The sequence below is a fragment of the Triturus cristatus genome, chromosome 1_1, assembly GCF_964204655.1.
Source record: "Triturus cristatus chromosome 1_1, aTriCri1.1, whole genome shotgun sequence".
Lineage (NCBI taxonomy): Eukaryota > Metazoa > Chordata > Amphibia > Caudata > Salamandridae > Triturus > Triturus cristatus.
The window spans coordinates 1,214,581-1,236,782 of record NC_140579.1 but is presented as its reverse complement, the minus strand read 5'-3'; the positions used below and the strand labels follow the sequence as shown (position 1 = coordinate 1,236,782).

At 43.9% G+C, this 22,202-nt stretch overlaps 1 pseudogene across 1 annotated transcript in view; it reads right to left on the bottom strand.

Annotated features, from left to right (window-relative positions):
- The window catches only part of LOC146869040 (coiled-coil alpha-helical rod protein 1-like), a 206,051-nt pseudogene that overhangs the window by 97,400 nt on the left and 86,449 nt on the right, over positions 1 to 22,202 (bottom strand). The window contains exon 10 of the transcript XR_014971950.1: positions 249 to 361. The product of XR_014971950.1 is annotated as a coiled-coil alpha-helical rod protein 1-like (transcript). The remainder of the gene's footprint in view (positions 1 to 248; positions 362 to 22,202) is intronic.

The following is a 22,202-nucleotide window of genomic DNA, read 5'->3' as shown; positions in this document are numbered from 1 at the left end:
CTAAAGACTTAGCAGATACAACACAGAAGGTGCATTATGTTACGTAGTACGAGGGCAGAACCCCAGGAGCTGGCAGAAGTACACCTTTTCCACAGGTATTGTGGTTGAGAGACTCCTGTCCTATCCATATGGTCCCAAACCAGCCCACCGCCTGCATGGAAAAGCAGGGAAGTAATGTAGATGGTGGGCATACTTGCAGGGCCTTAAACTCCACAATGAACGCAATTAGAAGGAAAGCCATAACCAACCTTGGATTGTGTCCACTCTCTTTGCTGCGAAACACATGCGCTGGCCCAAACTCCCGAGGCGAGTAACAGCAGCCTTCAGCCCAGACTCCTGGGTTTCAAACACCTGGTGGAAGCTGTAAAAAGACAAAAGTAAAATCAGTAGCTTCCTGACAAGGACTGTGGAGTCCAACAGGACAATTTAGAAATCCCCCTACAGCTTTGATTATTTGCCTTCCAAACATTTCACAGAGTGGGCTTAGAAGTCTCTACAACAGCAGTCTCTCCTGATTCTGCCAAAGCCATGGATAGCGTGCTCCTTTGAGACCTCTGTAGATTTGTTTTTTTTACCAAGGAAGGTGACTCAGTGTGTCTGTGCAGGTCTCTCTCTCTCTCTCTCTCTCTCTCTCTCTCTCTCTCTCTCTCTCTCTCTCTCTCTCTCTCGCTCTCCTCACCTCCTCACCCCACACCCCCAGCCTTTGTGGGTAACAGTTTATTTTCCTGTCCTAAAGATAGTTCTCCGGGAGCTGAAAGGCATCACAAAATGCCCAAAGTGCTGCACAGTCTCAAGTGGTGCTTCCAAAATGTTCTAAAGTGATGGTAGCCACTAGTTCATAAATCTTTGTCCGGACTATGACTTTTCGGATCTTGTACTTCGAGGCTCTCATACTCTCTGTAGAGTCTAAGTGAGGAAATGTTACTTACCCATAACAACAAGATTCAAGATTTTTAATGTGATGATTTGGAACTCAAAGAGGTCCACATAAAATACAGTAAAAAAGTAAAAAACATAATAATTCATACAATATACAGTACATGGTGCTCCGAAATACATGATAAAAAATAATCAACTTACAACTAAGCTGTAAGGCCCCCGACACAAAAAAGAGCAAATACGCAATCAATTAATTAAAATAATATAACGCAATACAAGCCAGGCCTAATAAATACAACAAATGAGTGAAGCAAAATGTTTTAAAGTGCAACGCTACTACAGTACTTAGTACAATAAATCAATTTCATACTGTGCAAAAGTATTTGAAACCTAGAGTACCAATTCCTCAAATTCATGAACCAGTGCAATGACTATGAAATCTACGAAAATTCAGACAATTCTAGAAAATAGTCAATAATTGTTTAAAAGCGATTTCTGATGGTGGTGCAGATAAACATTTCCAGGCCTCCACTGCCGTGGTTATATTGCTCTTTAAAAACAAGGGTCTTAGCAATTGGCGCCGCAATGAATGAAGATGAGGACATACAAATAGCGCCCAATTCCCACAGAGATCACAAAGACTCCTCCTTTGGTAGCCCTTCCCAGGATCCAGTAATGATTTGTAACAAAAGTAGATTCAAGCTTAATAACAAAATGGTTCTGCGCGTACCATGGGGGAGGTTTCACAGTACATACTGTAGTTTTTTTATTTTACATATTTACATATGCTTCGCTCCAATATCATTTTATTTCGGGCACGCTGAGCACACAACACAATATCCCTTTTCTAGCTTAATTCTTAGATTGATTTTTTGATTACGTTTTTTAAGGTGAGCTTCAGGAGGGGAACCATCCCATTCTGACCAATTAAAAAAAAGAAATCCAGAGCTTTCATATAGTTTAAAAAGAGGGCACTTCTTCCGCTCAAACAATAAAATATTTCATGTTTCAATGCAGCTCAGATGGACTCGGATGCACCATTCAGTAGATTGTTCCCCCACCTTAATACAGCAGCCATAGCAAACACTTATGTGGAGAGGAGCCTGGATGCAAGCAGGAGAGCTGATGGAACGGCAAAAGAATTCAAACAAAAAATGTGTCGCCAAATTTGCCCTTCGACTTTCTCAAAAAGAGACCAATGCCGTTCTTCCATAACCTCCCAGGCATAGCTCAATGAAGGTGGAATCTTAAACTAATAGACCGCCAATACATGGGCGAAATGCCTTTGCCCACAACACCTACCTGTGGCAGAAGCTTGAGCTGAAGCCTTACTTCTACGCTGACTAATGTGATCCTTATTTAGGCAGTTATTGGAAACAATTCCACCTAGCCATGGATACACCTTTACCGCTTCCATGTTGTCATTTCGCAGGAACCAATGCATACCCATCCTAACTCTGCACCCCGACCAAAAAAACACGACTTCACTCTTCAGGATATTTATTTTAAAAAAATGCTCATCAGCATAATTTCCCCAACTCAGAGAGACACCTCTGTAGCCCTATCTGAGTTAAATCCATCATAACAACATCATCAGCACAGAGCAAACAGCCAATACTCATTAAACCTAATTTAGCCAAATCCCCCTTTGCAAGGTAGATCATGTATGTAGATGGAGAAAAGAAGGGGCACAAGTAAACACCCCTGCTTCAGACCTGCTCGAGAGACCCCGATTCCATCCCATCAAAAAAACTTGAGACCAAGTTGAGGAGTAAAAAGCAACTATCAACCTGAGCAAATGTGTGGGGACCCCCAATGCCACCAATTTCCTCCACAGCGTCCCACGGTCAACCCTATTGAACGCTGTGGAGAAACCAATAAAAGCAGAATATAAGGCCATTTCCGTGCCCACTGAATACTTATCTATCAATGTTTGGAGGGCCAAAATAATATCCAAGGTTCCGCAGTTCTTACAAAAAACAGCTTGCTCGGCAGGAACAAGATTATTACCAAACGCCCAGTCCTGGAGGTGAAGGAGAATACTCTTTAGAAACAATTTGCCGATCGCGCCCAACAACGCAGTCTGCATGAAACTAGAGGGAGAGGTTTTCAGACCATTGTAAATATAGAGGCACAACCACACCACCTTTGCATGACAACGGAATAACCCCATACTGGTAACCATATTGGAACACTGGACACAGCAGCCAGGCCCATGCAGAGACCTCTTGTTTGATAACAGATATTGGACGTTCATATGGGCCCATTGCTCCAGAGAATCTTGCACCTTTAATAAAAACCTATATCCTCTCACAAGAGGGCGGGCCATATTCGCCCGAACGAGGAGGCTCATCACTCAACTCCAACAACATACCACATCTGGAATTGATGACATAGAACTGCGAGACTTAATGGGACCATTTTGCATCGGAAATCAGAATGGTCTCAGCCTTAATTCTAGTGTCACAGTATTCTGCGATCAATAACCAGTATTTACACAAGTCACCAGAGAAAGCGGCTTCTTTCAACGCAGTCCATTTCCGGTCCTCCTGCCTCCTCTGTTCAGACACCTTCAATCTAGTTCTCACACCGCTTCAATCGATTGATTTCCTTTTGCCTCAGTAGTGACGACTGCTTAAATTGTTTTCTTACTAGTGAATTTATATATCACAGTTTACCTTCTTTACCTCCCAGGAGATAGCTACAGAGGATTTAACACTGACAGTACTTTATTTTCTCCCACATGATCGAAACACAGACAGCTGCTCTTCAAACCAAGCAATAGGGTTCTCTGTGAAAATAACTGGCTGAAGTCGCCATTTTAACATAAGCAACCAGATTTATCATATTATGTTGAGACCAAAAAGTGTGCACATTAGTTTTACTGTAGACAATGCTAACGTTTCTTGAATAACAGCTCTCAAACAACTTAAGATCTAAATCGAAAAACATTGAACTTTACATTCATCCTTAATACCTCAAAATAGGAGCAGGCACCAAACATTTGTCATGCTACCACTATATAATCGATTAATGATGATTGACACCGAAAGGAACGAAAGGTAACAGAGGCTGGCGAGTCCTTCAGAAACCGACCATTTAAAGCAAAAAGATCTCAGGCAGTCCAGAAGGGAAAGACCCCGCCTGGCTGATCTAATATTACCTGGCAAAACACCCTCTGGAATATTCCACACCGCTTCCAACTTTCTATTTCCAAAAATCAAAGAGGAACAATTCTAGATTTTTCTGAAATTCTTCTTGGTCCCTCACTCTAAAAGGGAGTACCCATTGGACCTCATATTCTTCAAGTACATCAACAAAGTAAGTATAGCTTGTACAGTAAACTCTTAATGGACTATTTCAAATAAATTATTCCAGTGCGCACATGGATATTTTAGCCCATGTATATTTGGTATTTTTAAGGACCGCTCCCTCCGCGTTGCAAAAATCGTAAAGGTCACAGAAAAAGTAAAGAAATGAATTAAGAAATACTACTATTATTGTCATGGCCCTGAAGAAGACCTTCTGGGTCGAAACGCGTTGGATACAGTCGTTTTTAAAAAGATTGTTTCAATAAAGAAACCAAGTAATAAGAACCTGCTGAATTCATGTGCTTCTTCTTACTTTGCTTGTATTTGCAAATTATATTTTTTGACTCGTTGGAGTGCTGAATCACTGTTCTTGCTGAAAAAACACCAACAAAACCACAAACTAAAAGCTAGTCAAAAGCAAGGAAAAGGAGAGTGAAAGAGTTATTTTTATTTATTTTTGAAGGGGCCAATACAATGTAAATTCGTTATACAAGATAGCAGCGAGAAAGATTGAGCTAACACTATTCTGCTAGAGTTTTGTTGTTTAGAGATGTCACTAAAATATTATTACTTCTTCCTTTTGCTTTCTTTCAGTTTTGTGGTCTTTGGTCTAAAGATGCAGGGTTTAGAAGCATGTTTTAGGTCTTGTTTAATAATTTAATAAACTGTAGAGAATCAGGAAAGAACAAAATCATGGCTTGTTTCACAAGAATCTGTCCCAATATGTGCTATCACATTTACTCACACAGAATGGGTAAAACCCCTTGATACATCAGCCCCCTTTTCTAGCGAGTCAGTATTGATAGTAGGTGAATTGCCAAACACCACAGGCTTTAAATATTCAATGCGAGGTGTAGTGACAGGTATAGGTGAAGTGTGCTGTCACCAACCATCTGGGATAGTGGTGAAAACATGACACCAGACTTTTGGGAAACATGGAGCGCAGTGTCACTTGAAATGCTGCTGCAAAAAGTTCTTACCAAGTTCAAAAAAGATTGGAGTGATATTGTTTGTATTTGCAGTGATTCAGCTACGTATGTGAAAAAGTTGTATGATGACCTGTCAAAATCGATACCTGAGCTGAAGTGCTTCCCTGTAAGAGATCCTTGCCACTTGCTATTTGGTATACTGAAACCATCTTTACAATCTTGAGAGTTAATGAAGAATGCTATTGACTTTTTAGTCCATTCTGGTGCATAATTGGTGTAGATGTGAAACATCTCTTTGAGAGTAGGCTGGGAAACACTTTTAGTGACTTGGCACTGCAACATATTCCATGTTAAAGTGCTTGCCACTTAGTAAGCAAAGAAATGCTGAGGAGCAATTCAGGACATTTTATTTTACAATGTATGAGAAATGCCTCACAATGATGCATAGTAATGTCCCTTCACCAACCATGGCATTTGAAGTCAATGAAGTCTCACTATGGTACTCTGCAAAAGTTTTAGATCCCTTCCGTAAAGGGGAATTTTATCAGGACTTTCAAAGGTGCTGCTTCATTTTTGCCCACTTCAATAACTGGGGGCATATGCGCCCAGTTCAAATCATGCAGAACTTGTCCCCGAGAATTGCAATCTTCAGGTGCATCAGCATTGGCATGGAACACTATGTCAGAGGCAAGAGTTAGCAAATTGTCTACTGGCTGTTTTGGCGTTGCCGGTCTCAAGTGCCAATGTCGAGAGGGCCTTTTCACAGATAAAAGTTTACATAGAAAGGAAAGAGCGAGTGTGCATGATCAAAGACTCACTGAAGAAGTATTGTATGGTGTACTACAATAAGTTTGATTTGTAAAAATGTATTTGGACCTCATATACACTGTACGTATAACCAGTGGCGTCACTAGGGGGGTGCGGACCGCACCGGGTGACACCATCACATGGGGTGACACCGTGACAGGCCTGCCAAGTATCGCGCATCACATCAGGCCTGACGCTAATGCATTTAAGTGTGGTGTTCAGTGTTCCCGCATCACCGCACTTAAATGCATTGTCACGCGTCGCATTTTATTTAGCCACTGACCGGGCACTCTGCCTGACAGTGCTGACAGAACCTCTGTGTTGGAAACCGGGCAACCGGGTTAGCAGTCACCAGGTTCCCAGCACAATGGTAGCTTGGCTCGAGCGGTTGGGGGTCAGGCACCGTGTTAAGCGTACGTCACACCCTCACAATAACCATGCGTTCATCCGTTCCAAAAACGACACTACACCGTAAAAATTATGGGAGACAAGTTGAAAATATATATGTCTTTATCTTATTTTCTCTTAGTTGCAGGTGTCATAACATAAATACAATACAATAGGATTTTTCTACAAAAGAGCAGGTCAAATAAATAATGCTACATTGGGATTTCAATAAATAGGTTCAGGTCCTCATTAAGCAAAGAATAAATAGCTGTGCAATAAATACAGACGGCAAATAAATACAGTCAGACAATAAATACAGTGCAAGAATAAATTAGTGGAAGACAATAAATAAAGCACCCTCAATAAATAAGGAAAAGAAATCAATGACAGTTACAGATCAGATCACTTTCATGAGGTAACTTGGTCTTACTTTGCCCATACACAGCTCGTGGTCATTTGGGTGGCATGGGGGTGTCCCACCTAGATTGGTCAAGGCTGGGGCCTAAGCTGAGGCAGAACCAGGGTAACCTAAAGATCTGGCCCTCCAAACTACACAGCCCCTCACAGATGTCACTGCACCAGTCTTAGTTCACCCCTGGCACTCCCAGGCTGGTTCTAACACCCCTCTAGCCCCTAGAATGGTCTTTTAGGGCTCCACGGGGCCTCAAACACCCCCTCTACCACTTACTGCCCTTTTCACGATGATCGGCTCCGCTCGGCACCGTGTCGACGCCGTGAGGCGGCTCCGGATCGATGTCGCTGGGCGGCCTCGACTCGATGTCGCTGGGCGGCCTCGACTCGATGTCGCTGGGCGGTCTCGACTCGATGTCGCTGGACGGTCTCGACTCGATGTCGCTGGACGGTCTCGACTCGATGTCGCTGGGCGGTCTCGACTCGATGTCGCTGGGCGGTCTCGACTCGATGTCGCCTTCCGGCGTCGCAGGGACACGGTCTCCCTGCTTCCGGGTGTCTCCGGAGTGCGATCTCCACTCCCGACCTCCGGCGCGCTTCACCTCATTTTCCGGCGACTCCGGTGGGCGGACTTCACTCCCCCGTCGACGCCTCACCTCGACCTCGGGTGAATCTCCACTCGACCTCCGGCGCCTCTCCACAACCTCCGTCGGCGCCCTCACCTCGACCTCAGGTGAATCTCCACTCGACCTCCGGCGCCTCTCCACGACCTCCGTCGGCGCCCTCACTCGACCTCCGGCGCCTCTCCACGACCTCCGTCGGCGCCCTCACTCGACCTCTGGCGGCTCCGGGTACGACGTCTGCTTTCTGTCAGCGCCGCTTCTCTACCTCAGGCCCCAGGTCTCCAGGCTTCTCGACGTCAGGACTTCAGGAGGACACCACTGAACAGGTCAGAAACTTGCTGTTCTTCCTCTTTAAGGCCTGTTTCAAATGTTCAGTTCCTTAAGATGGTTCTTCTGGTCTTGGTCCCACACAGGGCTTTAGGCTGGGCTTGGTCAGTAGGGACTAGCATCAAGGGTGGGTTTCTGGACCCCACTCCAAGCACTGGTTTCCACCCCTGCTGCCTTACTCCGACCTCCTTCTATATCTGTCCTCTCTCTTCTCCAGTCAGTTGCCAACTGCCACCCTGAGATGGCCTCCCAACATTCTAAACTGCCTCCCACTGTCACAGGGTTCTAGAATGTTACAGAAGGTTCTAGAAACCTCCAGTGGGTTCTGGTTATGTCACAGGTGACAATGGGTGGCCACCATTTTGTGTCTCAGGCCCTCAGACAGACGTTCCAGGGGTAGGGAAAATGGCTCCCTGACCCTGCATCAACACTAAAAAGTCTGGTGGTTCCCAAAAAGGAAAAATTATAATAGGGATTGAGGCAGAAGTGGGACAAAATAAATAATGATGAGGAGGGACCACCCAAAGGGCTGACAGGTCTAACACTCTGACACCCGGCTGTGTGTGCCCGTGCAGACCAGTCCGCAGCTTCACTTGCCAGGCTCAGACTAACAAGATTGTGCTGGTGCTCTGAGTCAGGGCCCTAAAAACCTGCTTATTTGCATCCAAGTAGGTATCTACGACAACCGACTCTGCCGAAAGAGGATGACTCCGTAGCGCCAGGACACCTACGGGTAACAGATGCGCTTTACAAACTCCATAACATAACATAACATAACATAGTGCCGTGCGCAGCTCTCTGCTACAATATAACAATTTTTAAATCTTCCGCACTGTGCAGCTCTGCCTGGAGAGACCCGGGCGCCGGGCCTGTCTCCCAGCAGAGTCGTCGTTGCCGCGTTAAAGTAACCACTGCCAGGTAGCTGACAGACTCTGTGGCGCCGTGGGGAGTGTGTCGGATGTGACCTCACGAGGAAATGAGGTCGGAGAAGCAGCGCAGGGCCGGGGCTGGGGTCGGATTCGAGTCTGAGCTGTGTCGTCGGTTCGACCGGCTGTACAGCGTCTGTCTCAACCTGCACACAGGACTTGAAGTGAATTTGACAAACAAGTAAGTACTTAATTCTTTGGTCAGGCAGGCAGCCTTATACAGTGTTGTTTATGTTACCGCTCTGTGAGCAGCGCATTACCTCTTGGCGGTTTCCCTTGTGTCATAGGAAAGTGTTTTATATTCCAGAGTTTGGGTGAAGTTCCGTTTCAAAATGTGTCTGCCTCTTGGTATAATTTTGATTACAAATGTGTACCACAGGTTGAATTTAGAATTTCACTTTGTTGCTCAGTTGTTGTGATGCTCTGAACTTGTTGGGCTGCACTCGCGTCATTCCTCACAGAGGCCCCCCTCAGTCCTCTCATCATGCTCTCGCCAGATAATGGATTTTGCTGGCAGAAGCTGGCAGGGGGAACGGGCCCAGCAATTAAAACAAAGGCAGCGCCATTCCTGGTGACTGGAGGCCTCGCGGGACACAGTACACTTTTTTGTCACACTTCAACGATTTCAGCAGTGCTTAACTGCAATTTCAAGCGCAGGTTGCCGCTATGATAGTCTGATAGCGATATGGAAGGATCAAAAGGGAGTAGTGTAATCGGGTTGCAGTTCTTCATAGTGGTAACTGTGTGAGAGGCACTTTCACTTGAAACCTGTTGCCAGGCAGGAGCAAGTTAATATTTTGGAGCATCTGAGATTACGGGGTACGGTTATTACTAATGTTGTACTCACTTGCAATTCTCATTTGAACACCAGTTGTTGATATTTCGGTATCAGGAGAAGGGTGTCTGCAAAATCCTGACCCAATGTCCCCATTACATCAAGTGAACCAGACAACAGCAAAATGTACGGTGTGAGTATCTCTTTAAGACTCATGCCTGAGGAGGACGTGGCTGTTCGGTGCTTCCCGCCTGATGGAGTGGAAACACTCCTAGAAAGCCTCAGATGTGTGAGAAGTAGCCATTCAAGGGTGTTGGCACTTATGTTTGTTTGTATCACAAGATCACACTAAGTAGAGGGAGGTGACCAAGGAGCGAAGGCCATAATTTTTTTTTAATTGTTTCAAGGTGGACCTACCTTGCTATCAAATTGCTTTTTCGATGAATTTTGATTACGTAAAACTGTGTGACAGCCATGTCTCGTTCTGCAACCCGATGCTGGTGTGAGTAGCATGAAGTACTCGCGTGTGTGAACCGGTGAGCTTATGCTGCGCTGGTATTAATTACAAGGCGTCACTAGTGCCTAAAGATAGTTTAGTGGCGGGACTCCGGGCGGCGCGGGCCTGTGCAGAGGCGGCCCTTTGCTGGGAACAGAGAGAAGTGTCACCGCCGAGTAGGCCGCGATATGAAAAGCTACTAATAATTATGCGGGACCGTCCCTTCCAGATCAGCCGTTTATTGAAAGGTGCTCAGCGCGGGAGCCCGCCTTCTGATTTATGAGAGCAATAAAAGCTCCAAACTCTCTCACACTGGCAGACTCGGAGGAGGTCCATGGCGTAAGTCGTGAGGGGGTGACACCAAGAGTTGTTACCGCACTTGGTGACACCAACCCTAGTGACTCCGCTGCGTATAACTGTCTATTTACCATGCATCAGTGCAGAAAGCAAGCAATAATAAAAGCAAAACGCTCCAAAAACACCTGAAAAACACTTTCTGTTTTTAATGGCGCGAAAATGTGTAACCACTGTTTTTTTAAAGTACTGAAATCACTTGAAAACACTGAAAAAACCCCACCAGAATTTACCAAAAATAGAAACTGAAAACAGGAAAGCCTATATATAAGATATATAAAATAATCCACTGTTAGCACAGAGATTTTTTTCGTGCGGACAAGAGAGGGGCGGTGGGAGCGGGCAAGCAAATTAAACTGGGTGCATAAGAGACTCTGTTGTTAAAACAGGAGAAAGTCAAACGGAAAAGGAAGAAAAAACAGATGAGATCCCCACTCACTGTTACCAACAGATATAGGGACACGCCACAGGAGGGGGGGACTCACTCACATCAGCAGCTCTTCTTAGTGCAACTCCGCTCCATGCCGCTAAAGCGCTGATGCCTCCAAACTGCTCTTAGCTAACCACTGCCAGACTGCTGAGCAGCAGAGGTCACGGACCACACCCTCGCTACTTCATTGCTGATTCCATAGTAAACTCCTCTACTAGAGCAGAGTGGGATCTGGAGCCGAGGCCGTAGCAGGCTGCGACATCTCACCCACTTTCGCGCCGACTCTGCATCTCCACACACGTCGTGACTCCGCACCGGTGGGGCTGCTGGAGAGCCGTTCGGCCCCCCGCCATGTTCTGCTCCGGTCACCACTCTCTACCCTGGTGCCAAAACCTACCTCACCGCAAAGCCCAGGTTCACAGTGCCGGGAAGACGGGGCCGCCACAGGGGCAGCATCACACCACAGCCTCACGGAGTGCCTGGCTCGCTCACTCCGAATCGCTGATACGTCACTTCCTGTATTCATCCAAACCGGACGTAACAACAGTTTTGTATTGCAATCAAGCCTCTCAGAGCAAAAGCTGAACTGTTGACTTATGGCAGTCAAAGTCATCCTTAGACCTACAATGCAGCAAAATGGCAGAGGCTCCTCGGTGCATTGTGCTGGTCTACTGAAATAGGGGTGTGGCATTTTATAAAATATCCACCTGTCCACTCGAGTGAATGCCTCCTCAATCTACTTGTCCTGTAAAGACAAATCTACTTGTCCCTCTTGGTGATGTGAAATGAGGTGATAAATATTAGAGCTCTGATAACAGCCTCTCCGATTATGCCAGGGCTCCTATTCTATCACAGTTAGGATTGTAATACAGCTCTGGTTTTGCCAGCTTCTCACAATTCGACTCCCACAGGCTGGAATTTGATGGGAAGTGATCATTCCAGGACTGCACTGCCTGTAAAACCTGGGCACAGCCAAAGACTTGTATGTTTAAGGTTATTTATCCACCAACTCTTCTCACATCACTGCCCACACTGGAAATGGTGGAAAACGTACTCCTGACAAAGAACAAAGTAAAATCTTTTTCAGGGTTGGGAACAAAAGGTAGTCTAGAAAAAAAGGCGGTGTAGTGAAATGAAATAGTAATCTCTCAGCAGATTTTCACATCAGCAAACATATCTTTGTTGATGTTAGAATCGAATTTACAGTTCTTTTTAGAAGCACAGTTTCTAAGCCTGCTCCTGTAAAATCTGGTGAGTCCTTGAATGCAGCAAATTGGCACCAATACAAGGATATACTGCGGGTGCACTTTTGGGCCCCTAGAGATCGGGCCCCTGATGTATTTTGATTTTGCCTATATTGGTTTTACGCTGATTCTCCATGACTAATGTTTGGTTTTTCGCTGATTCTCCATTATTAATCTTTGGGTTTACGCTGATTCTCCATTATTTGGTTTTACGCTGAGACTTTAAAACCAAAAAAAAAGTGTTAGAATTGTTTCTAGAGTTTTATATAGCACAAACTCGACCCAAAGATAACCGGTATCAGAGCGCTTTACATGAGCACCAGTTTCGTTACAGATGGACACATTCCTTTTTGTTAGGTGCCGGGAGATGAAGTGATTTGCCCGGAATTTGTTGAGCGTCCCTGCCGAGGCTTGAACCTGGCTCCCCAGCTTCGAGGTTGACTGCTCGAGCCGCAACTCTACATCCTCTCCCCAAACTTCAATATATCTTTTTCTTTCAACACTTGCTCAGCATATTTAGACAAATCCATAATTGTAATTTTCGACAGAAGTATTAACAGAAAATGATTCTGCATTTACAATGTACGATAAACTCCAATGAAGGCTCAAGGCCACTTTGCATACAAGGTGTACATCTTTACATTGCTCATGAATCAAGCGAAACCTCTGTATAAGTACATTTGCAATCTCTCTAGGGTAAATGTTCAGTGACCCCTGTATGCCTCCTACAGACCCGAACTTCATTATTAAATCTTTAATTTTACAATGATTCCCCGTTATTAATCTTTGATTTTTAGCTGGTTTTCCATTATTAATATTTGGTTTTAAGCCGATTCTCTGGGATTAATCTTTTTTTTTTAAGATAATACTCCATTATTAATATTTGGTTTTACACGGATTCCTCATTATTAAATCTTTTGTTTTACTCAGATTATACATTATTATTATTTGGTTTGATGCTGATTCTCCATTATTAATCTCTGATTTTAAGCGGAATCTCCATTATTGTTATTTTTTTTTTTTAATAGAGTCCTGCATCAAACCATTTTACCAACTGAAACGTCAAAGAAATGGCATCTAAAACTGCATAATAGTTCAGTAAAGCGTTTTTCCCCCAAGTTGCATATTTTTGTATACATTTTATTTAGAAAGTAAACAACCACCAATTTTTGCTTTCAGGTCTTGTGTGTATTTTCATATAATCAGAGAGCAGTGGGGAAGCATTATAAGTGGCCTCAATATGTTAGACTTTGTCCATTTACATACATTTTTATAGTAAAACCACCGGTAATTCTCTGGCTCTCAGCAGTTCCTGCGATCACGCACCCCACTAGTAAGTGTTTGCATTAATAAATCATATATACAAGTGTGAACAACTTACACATATGGATACGAATCCTGCATTTGTGTCAGACAATCCTTAGTCATGAATCCATACTGTAAACTGGCAGGTAAGGGGTTTATACAGAGCGTGTTGGGTCTTGTTTTCCAAATAAACACGAAAACTCATTGTCCGTGACCCCATACAATATGTTAGTGAGTTGGGCAATAGGAAATTCATACTTATGAGCAAGAAGTGAAACTAAGATGCAACCCAGACACTTACTTCCAATCTGATGAAAACAGAGAAGATACAAGGGTTGTTTATTAATTTAAAGAAGATGCTCATGTTGGAGAACAGGGGCTGTATTGCGGTATGTGGTGCATTCTCCTGGTTGGAGCAGGCGCGCCATTCAAAAGGTGCGCCCAGCGCTAACCACTAAAATGCACCTCATTATAGTGAATGCGCTGCCTCTAGGGCAGCCGCGAACTCATGCTTTATGCCCTTCCGGGAAGGCAGACGCCAGCTACACCCGACACTGGAACACAAACGGTGTGTCAGGAACTGTGAGGAAGGTGGTTTCCTTACCTGTCACCTGTGTAGACTGAAGAGGGAGCTTCGGACTGCGAGTACGCTGGAGCTGCTCTTCCTTCGATCAACTCCTCGCGGAACCCGCTTCGCGGGTCCCGCTTCGCCTCTGGGTCTTTGTTTAGCGCTGCTGGAAGTGCGCTGTGACTGTGAGTTCTAACTTCAGACAGAGCCTCTGTGGCGGTGGTGTGGGCAGGGCTGCGAGCGTGGTCAGGCGAGGACTTCAAGTCCCAGGAGCGCCTGACCCTCGGCATCACCAGCAGCTGACCCGCTCTCCCTGCTGGCTCCTCCCCCGCCTCAGCGCGGCTAAAATCAGCGCGTCAGTTTCATTGCTGGTTTCCTTACCTGTCACCTGTGTAGACTGAAGAGGGAGCTTCGGACTGCGAGTACGCTGGAGCTGCTCTTCCTTCGATCAACTCCTCGTGGAACCCGCATCGCGGGTTTCGCTTCGCCTCTGGGTCTTTGTTTAGCGCTGCTGGAAGTGCGCTGTGACTGTGAGTTCTAACTTCAGACAGAGCCTCTGTGGCGGTGGTGTGGGCAGGGCTGCGAGCGTGGTCAGGCGAGGACTTCAAGTCCCAGGAGCGCCTGACCCTCGGCATCACCAGCAGCTGACCCGCTCTCCCTGCTGGCTCCTCCCCCGCCTCAGCGCGGCTAAAATCAGCGCGTCAGTTTCATTGCTGGTTTCCTTACCTGTCACCTGTGTAGACTGAAGAGGGAGCTTCGGACTGCGAGTACGCTGGAGCTGCTCTTCCTTCGATCAACTCCTCGTGGAACCCGCATCGCGGGTTTCGCTTCGCCTCTGGGTCTTTGTTTAGCGCTGCTGGAAGTGCGCTGTGACTGTGAGTTCTAACTTCAGACAGAGCCTCTGTGGCGGTGGTGTGGGCAGGGCTGCGAGCGTGGTCAGGTGAGGACTTCAAGTCCCAGGAGCGCCTGACCCTCGGCATCACCAGCAGCTGACCCGCTCTCCCTGCTGGCTCCTCCCCCGCCTCAGCGCGGCTATAACCCTCCCTTGTGATACCGCAACGCGGGAGCGCGCGGGAGCGCGCCGGGAGAAGCCCGGGACAAGGGCGGGACCGTCTGAGGCCGTCAGAGGCTGCAGAAGGCTGGGCTGGGCCCCCTCCCTTGGTTCTCCGGTATTAAACCTGTGTGACACTGCTTTTATAAATTGTATTGTCTTTTAGGATTTTGAGTTGTTTTATTCTACAATTGTTTTAATTGATTCTTACTCCCCGTTTAATATAGCCTCATGACGGCTAAAAAACTACGCTCTGGGCGAGTGATTGTGGGGAGATCAGGGTCTAAAACCAAATCTAACCCCCTTCGGAACAAAATTGCAACTTCCATGCAATTGAAAGGTCAATGTCAGCTTTTCAATTTTTGGGACAAAGGGAAAGATAAACCCACTGATCTGCAGCCCCCGAATGAAATCCCAGGGTCTAACGATTCGGTGCCTGTTAATGGGGTCATTGATGTTTCCTCTAGCTTAAGCATGGTTGCCAGTCAATCTTTGCCTATTTTAGTTAGTCCCGAAGTACTAAGGGGCTCGCCTTCGGCGTCAAATAATGATAAAATTGTCCCCTCCCAAGTTGCCCTAATGGATGTTCCTAAAGTTTCAGTGAATACTGATCCTTTGTCAGTCGCGTTAGTTAAATCCCCTGTAGTAGGGAACGATTTTACACTGCCCGACATTGATTTAACAGCTCATAGGGCGCGGGTGGGATCATTACAGGGGAACCGTAAAGGCGTGCCTTTAGAGGAAGCAATAACTATTTCAAGTACCGGTCCTCTAAGAAGCACTCCTTCGAATAAACTAGATTTTTCCCTTTCTCAATTAAACTTTACATCTTGTTCTGGTCCAGTGTTGAACAATTTAGCTGAGGGCTCTCCAAACATTAATGGGAGGCTAATTTCTAATTCTTTGTCCTCTTTGGAATCAATTCTTTCTTCGATTTTGAGTTTGCTCGAAAAATTTGTGGGAGGTTCGGAATGTATTTTTGACACTGTAACGCAAATTTTGCAAGTTCTCTTGCTAAGTAAAAATGAGTTAGTGTCAGATCTTCCCATACCATCGGCTTCTCCATTGGTGCCCCCAAAAATAGGCACTCCTCCCGCTTCGGCAGTTTTGGATTCAGCTCAATCTGCTCCTTTGATAGAGGGTGATAAGGAAAAGAAGCTTGTAGCTCTTCCTGCTGTCCCCAATCCTGCCAAAGTGGTTTCGGCTGGCGCTAATTGTATAGCTCCAATGAGTGACAAGATAGAGGTAATAGCAACATCTCCTCTCATTCCCAAATCCGTAATTCCATCTCTTTTTCCGATATTCTCCTTGCCATCTAGCAAAGAAGAGGAGATTCCCAAAGTAAATACGGGATTGTTGGGAAAAGTGAGTCCCCTGAAACACAAAAAGATTAGAATGAAGAAGAGGAAACCCATTCGAAGATTCGCTAAAAAAAGACAGAGGAAACTTCTTTTTGATAAGAATGCTGAATTAAGTTCAGAAGATTCCCCGCAGGTGGAGCAGTCCCCTACCTCTCATGTAGAAGCTAGGGTTGTCTCGCCTAAAGAAGACGCCCCTGTCTCTGGTTTAGGTCCTATAAGCTTTACCAATTCTTTCTTCCCCAAGGTTTCCCACCCTTCCGCCAATCCTTTTTCAGCTTATTGTAATGTTAAAGCAGGATCTTGCCAAGTTATTTCTAAGGTTAACACCTCTTCCGTCATCCCGTCCCCTAATTCCCTAAATCCTTCAGCAAGACCCTTTCAGGTTCCACCTTCAATGTCAGTTATTCTCCCAAAAGAAAAAATAAGTGTGGATACTTTATATCTTGATTTTTCTCCCTTGTTTGAACCAGATTTAATTTTAAATAGATCTGCCCTATTGATCTGTTTTAATGAGATTGAAAGTTTGAAATTAATTCAAACGTCTGACTTAGATGTTGTATTTCTCCTTAACTCCTTCGTGGGGAAACCAATAAGATCAACAAGGGTGAAATTCCATTCGAAAGTTGTGTTAAATCTTGTTCTACAGTGGGCAGAGGAATTTCAAGTTAGAGGGATAGATGTCATGCCACACTTTGGGGAAAAATGTACTCAAAGGATTCTTGCCAATTCTTCACTATCACTTCCCTCTAATACGGGTGTGCTGTTGCCGGATTGGTCTAATCTTAGATCAGAGGACCTAAAAATTTGTGTGGCTAGGAATGAAAGGCTAGTTTCATACAAAAACGCTCCCCTTAAGCAGACAGGGAAGGATGACCAATTTAAATGGAGTTGGTTACCTGGAGTTCTAGCGAGTAAATCCGCTCCCTGTTCTAAACAACCTTCCAATTTTTAACAGAGAGCTGAAATTTATCTCATGGAACACTGCCGGATTCAAGGATTATAAGGAGAAATTGGGTTTCTTGCATTCTCAAAAGGCAGATATAATTTGTTTGCAAGAAACCTGGGTTGAAGGAAGATTAGCTTTGGAAAAAGACTATTTTGTTTTGGAATACAATGCAACCAGCACTAGAAGAGGTCATGCTAAGGGAGGGTTAGCATGCTTGTTATCTAACAGATTGCAATGGAACTATTCACACTATTTAGATCCAGGGAAACTGTTTCAAGCAATAACCCTAAAAGATGTATTTGAGGATTGCCCTAATAGATTGTTGATTGTGGTTAATATTTATATTCCCCCCAATTGTAGTTTTAATACTGGTTTAAAAAATGTGTTCACTTTTTTAACTAAAGCGTTAGATGTCTCCCCAACTCCGCATGTGTTAATGTTTGGGGACCTAAATTGTAATATATCTACCTGTGGGTTGGAGTTGTTTAGAAATATTCAATTGGAAGAGTCTCTGAATATTCCTCCTGCCCAGTTTCCGTCTAAAATTAAAACTAACAAAAGAGGTAAACTTATCTTAGATGGTTTACTTAAAGTTGAATGCTTAATAGTAAACGGGAGGCTTCCGTCTGACACCCCGGCAGCTTATACTCGTAAATCTAATAAGGGAAAATCTATTATTGATTTTATCATGGTAGATTATTCCGGTTTTCACCTACTAAAGGATATGAAGGTCATTGAGTCTATTCTTAGTGACCATAATGCATTGATGCTTTCTGTCTCTGTTAATCTTCAGAAAGTGGATCCGTGGAGTCTGGATACAGATCTTGTGAATTTTGATTCCAGCTCTGGGAAATGTTTTTGGAACCCTTGTACTATTGAAAATGTAGTGCCTCTTTTGTATTTTACTGTTGAGAATTTACCCCTCTGGGAAGGGAGAGTGCTGTTAAGTTTTTTCAATTTTTTAGATTCTGTAACCGCTAGCGCAAAAAAGAAACCAGGTGTGAAACAATCCCTCGTAGTCCCTCATCCTCTACGGGCTTTAAATAGAGAAATAAACAAAGTGGTAAGGGGACAATTTTTATTCTTTACTCAAGAAGCTAAGTCTAAGTTGTTTATCTTAAAAAGAAGGAGAGTTAGACTTAAGGCCCGTTTAAAACGTTCTAAGGAAGATGCCCTCTGGATTCAACTGAGGGAAGCTTCTTATAATGGCCAAGCCAAGACATTCTGGTCCTTAATTGGCAAAGGCTGTGGTACTAGAGCCAGTCCTACGCCTATTGCCATTGAGGAACAGGTGTGGGTTCTTTATATCGAGAAGTTGTACAGTAATAATAATTCTCAAGTTTTTAATGTCGAATCTGATAATGTCTCACGTATACTTAACTGTCCAACGGAAAAGGAAATTGAATATGCCATTAAGAATATGCGTTCCTCTGGTGCGATGGGCCCTGATAAAATCCCAATTTCAGTATTAAAACACCAGAGTGAACTTTGGAGTAAAATACTCTTTCCAGTGTTTAAATTTTGTTTTTCTAATGGAACAGTCCCCCCCTCCTGGAAAGGAAGTATTATTGTCCCTTTATATAAAAAAGGGGCAAGAGATCTACCGCAAAATTACCGTCAAATCGCTCTGCTTGATGCCATTGGTAAGGTTTTCGCAAAATGTGTGCTTACTTTAATGAATCAATGGGTATCTGAACATAAAATTCTTCCCATGGAGCAAACAGGTTTTAGACAAAATCATGGAACTTTAGACAACCTGACTGCATTGCAAGTTATTAATGAAAAATATGTGAAAATCCGTGGTGGTCAGGTATATGGCGCCTTTATTGACTTCTCCACCGCCTTTGATAAAGTAGATAGAATTTTGCTGTGGAGAAAGTTATTTAACTTAGGTATGCCCCCATTCCTGATCAAGTTAATTCGCGCCCTTTACTCTGACACCTGGTGCAGAGTTCTACTTGGAGGTGAACGTGGTGTATCTAAATTAATTCCCACTTCCAATGGGTTGAAGCAAGGTTGCCTTTTGGCTCCATTGCTATTTTCCTTGTATACGGTTGATTTACCCGTCACACTTTCCGCTTGCGCCGGTATTGCCCCGTCCTTGGGTGGTGTTCCAATTGCATGCCTTATGTATGCAGACGATATCCTAATTTTGGATCTCACCCCAAAGGGCCTGAACAATCGGTTGCAAGCACTCTCTGAATTTGCGGAAAGTCATTTCCTATCAATAAATACGGCAAAAAGCAAAGTGATTTGCTTTTCTGGTAGAAAGAAGTCTAAATGCCTTAATTATCCATGGGTTGTGGGGGGGAAAAAACTGGAATGTGTGAAATCATACACCTTCCTAGGTAAAATTGTCACTTATAATTTAAGTGACAAACTACACATTGACAATAACTCTCGGAAGGCTATTTGTCAGGGAAAGAGTTTAGTTTCCCTGTATAAAGCCACAGGTAGAAGGCATTTTTCTATTCTTTTAGATGTTTTCAGAGCGAAAGTTCCGGCCTCCCTGTTATATGGAATTGAGTTAATTGATGTAAAAAAGTGGAGTTTTTTAAACCCTGTGGAAGGGAAAATTTTACGCAGTTTAATGTCTGTAGGTACAGCAAATTCGACTGCTTCTCTGAGACAGGAATTGGGTTTACGTAGCAGTTGGGTTCAAGGTCTGGCAAGTATAATACGTTGGGTAGTAGCTCTATCTAAAGGTGAACCTAATACCTTAAGAGATCTTATAAAAAATGAATTACTAGGATCTTTTAATGATTTCTCCCTGATTGTAAAAAACTTCAGATTTGCCGTGTTGCAATTGAAATTGGATGAGGAGACTTTATTTTTATTATCCTCTCATCCATTAAAAACTGTTCTGAAGTCAGCCTCTTGGGAATTGGGGTTTTGTCAGGATAGAGACTTCTGTTTAGCGAAAAGAGGTGGTACGCCTGTTATTGATTCTTATACCCTGCGGAAAGCTCAATCGTATATGTTTTGGAACATTTCCCATGGCGTCAGGCGCCTTGTGTTCTTATTAAGACATAATTTGCTTCCCCTGAAAGCTCTACATGCCAGCTGGTATGGTCATTCGGCATGCTGTGATCTTTGTCAATTGTATGATCAGGACTTAGATCATGTCATGTTTGTTTGTTCTGCACTGATGTCTTGCAGGCGTAGATGGTTAAGACCAATTTGCTTACAACTCAACATATTATCTGCTTCTTCATTTAAGGCAGCCTTGATTAATCCTCCTAATGAAATGTTTGCTTTTAAACTGTACAACTTTTTTAAATGTTTTTTGGACCTGTATTAAGATGTCTCGAGTAATTGTGATGGAATAATGTATTATGTATTTTTTGTTTTGCATGTATATGTTGTTTTATGTGGACCTCATAAAGAGTTCCTTATCATAATAAAATAAACTTGAACTTGAACTTGAACTCATGCTTTATGCGCACTGGCACTATCGGTATTACAGAAGGGGAAGTACAAGCATCTGCGGCCCTTTCTGTAATACCAAAGCGCCCCAGGGGCATGCAAAGTGGGCGCAAACGTACGTTGTGCCCTGGGGTACTCCAGCAATACAACCCCAGGTGTTCCAGGCAAGTGACTTTTCATTTCCAGAGGCATGTTCATTAACATCCAGGAATATGGATAGCAAGGTCATCCCTTTAGAAAAATGGCAGAAAAATCACAAGTAGTGGAAACAGAAGAAACGTAATTAATGGCATGAACACGTGTGAAAGAAAAGACAACCGTGCTACTCATGGGACAGGCCTTTAAACAAATATCAAGAAGCAAAGGTTGTTTCAACACTACAGTACTGAATCAACATTCTAAAGCAGGTGTCTCCAACCAGTCAATCGCGAGCTACCAGTAGCTGCACCCATCTTCAAAGTAGCCTGCAGCCTTGCGTTCATTTTGAAATTAGCGCAGCGTCACATTTTCTTTCAACATTAATGGAAGGGTGTGTTTACTTTCCATTATTATCACCAGGCTGCAGACAGCAGAGCCTGATAAAGAGCAGGGCTCGGTCAGATTTATGGGCCACGCTGGATCATAGAGGTGCAGAACTGAACTATTCAACTCTTACATAAAAGCCCTTGTCGACTCAGTATTGGAGCATGAGGACAAAATGATGTTTCTGAATGCTTTCAGATGGGAGAAAATTAAAATTTACCTTTATGATTAATTCTTCATTTAAATTTTCTCCCATTTCATAGTGTTGCATTTCCAAGCAGCAGGCATTTTGCTCCCAGTGGCCAGTAGACACTGTGCCATATTTATAAGTAAAAGAATTGTATTTTTTTCCCAAATGGGAGAAATGTAAAGTGAAGAAAACCTGGCTTAAAGGCAATTAAGCTGTGCATGGGGTGTCTGGTAACAATACGTAAGTTGCTTACCCTTGAGTATCTCACTTTGATTTTCACTCATCAGAAGTAGCTCTCACTACAGAAAAGGTTAGAGACCCCTTTTCTAATGGCTTCTTACAAATTTAGAGTTTCTTTGACATATGGAAAGAGAAATAGTCCAACCCACCATTAGATATTCAGGTTCTTGGTCAAGCCAGTGCCGATAATGTAATAGCCCATTAACAAAACCCCAATTGTGCTGGGCTTGTGCCTTTTACTAAGCAGTCGGTGACCAAAAAAAAGGCCCCATGGCAGTGAACCTTATAGAAATACTGACACAAATCAGACACGTGTCTGGACTTCAATACACAAGACTGTAAACAATAATCCTATAGTTGGAATACATATATCTGAACTGAACAACTGTCTCCGGGGTTAGTGTTTGAGGCATGGCGGAGAAAAGCACTCAAGAGAAGGTTCTTTTTTCATGTTGCACTCACAGACCTAAACGTCAGACTCCGGAAAACAGATGAAGAAAACAATGTGTATGCTGATTCCTTCTTTACTTAAGGTTACTACATGTAGGGGTGTAGCCTTCATAAAAAGTCTACAAAGATCTGTGTGTCAGCACACATGCCTGAGCCTCAAAAAACTGGGAGCACGATAACAGTGCTGAGAGCTATAAGGCACTGGAGAGTGGAAGCCCTCCTCCGGTCTAGAGGTGTCATCCTG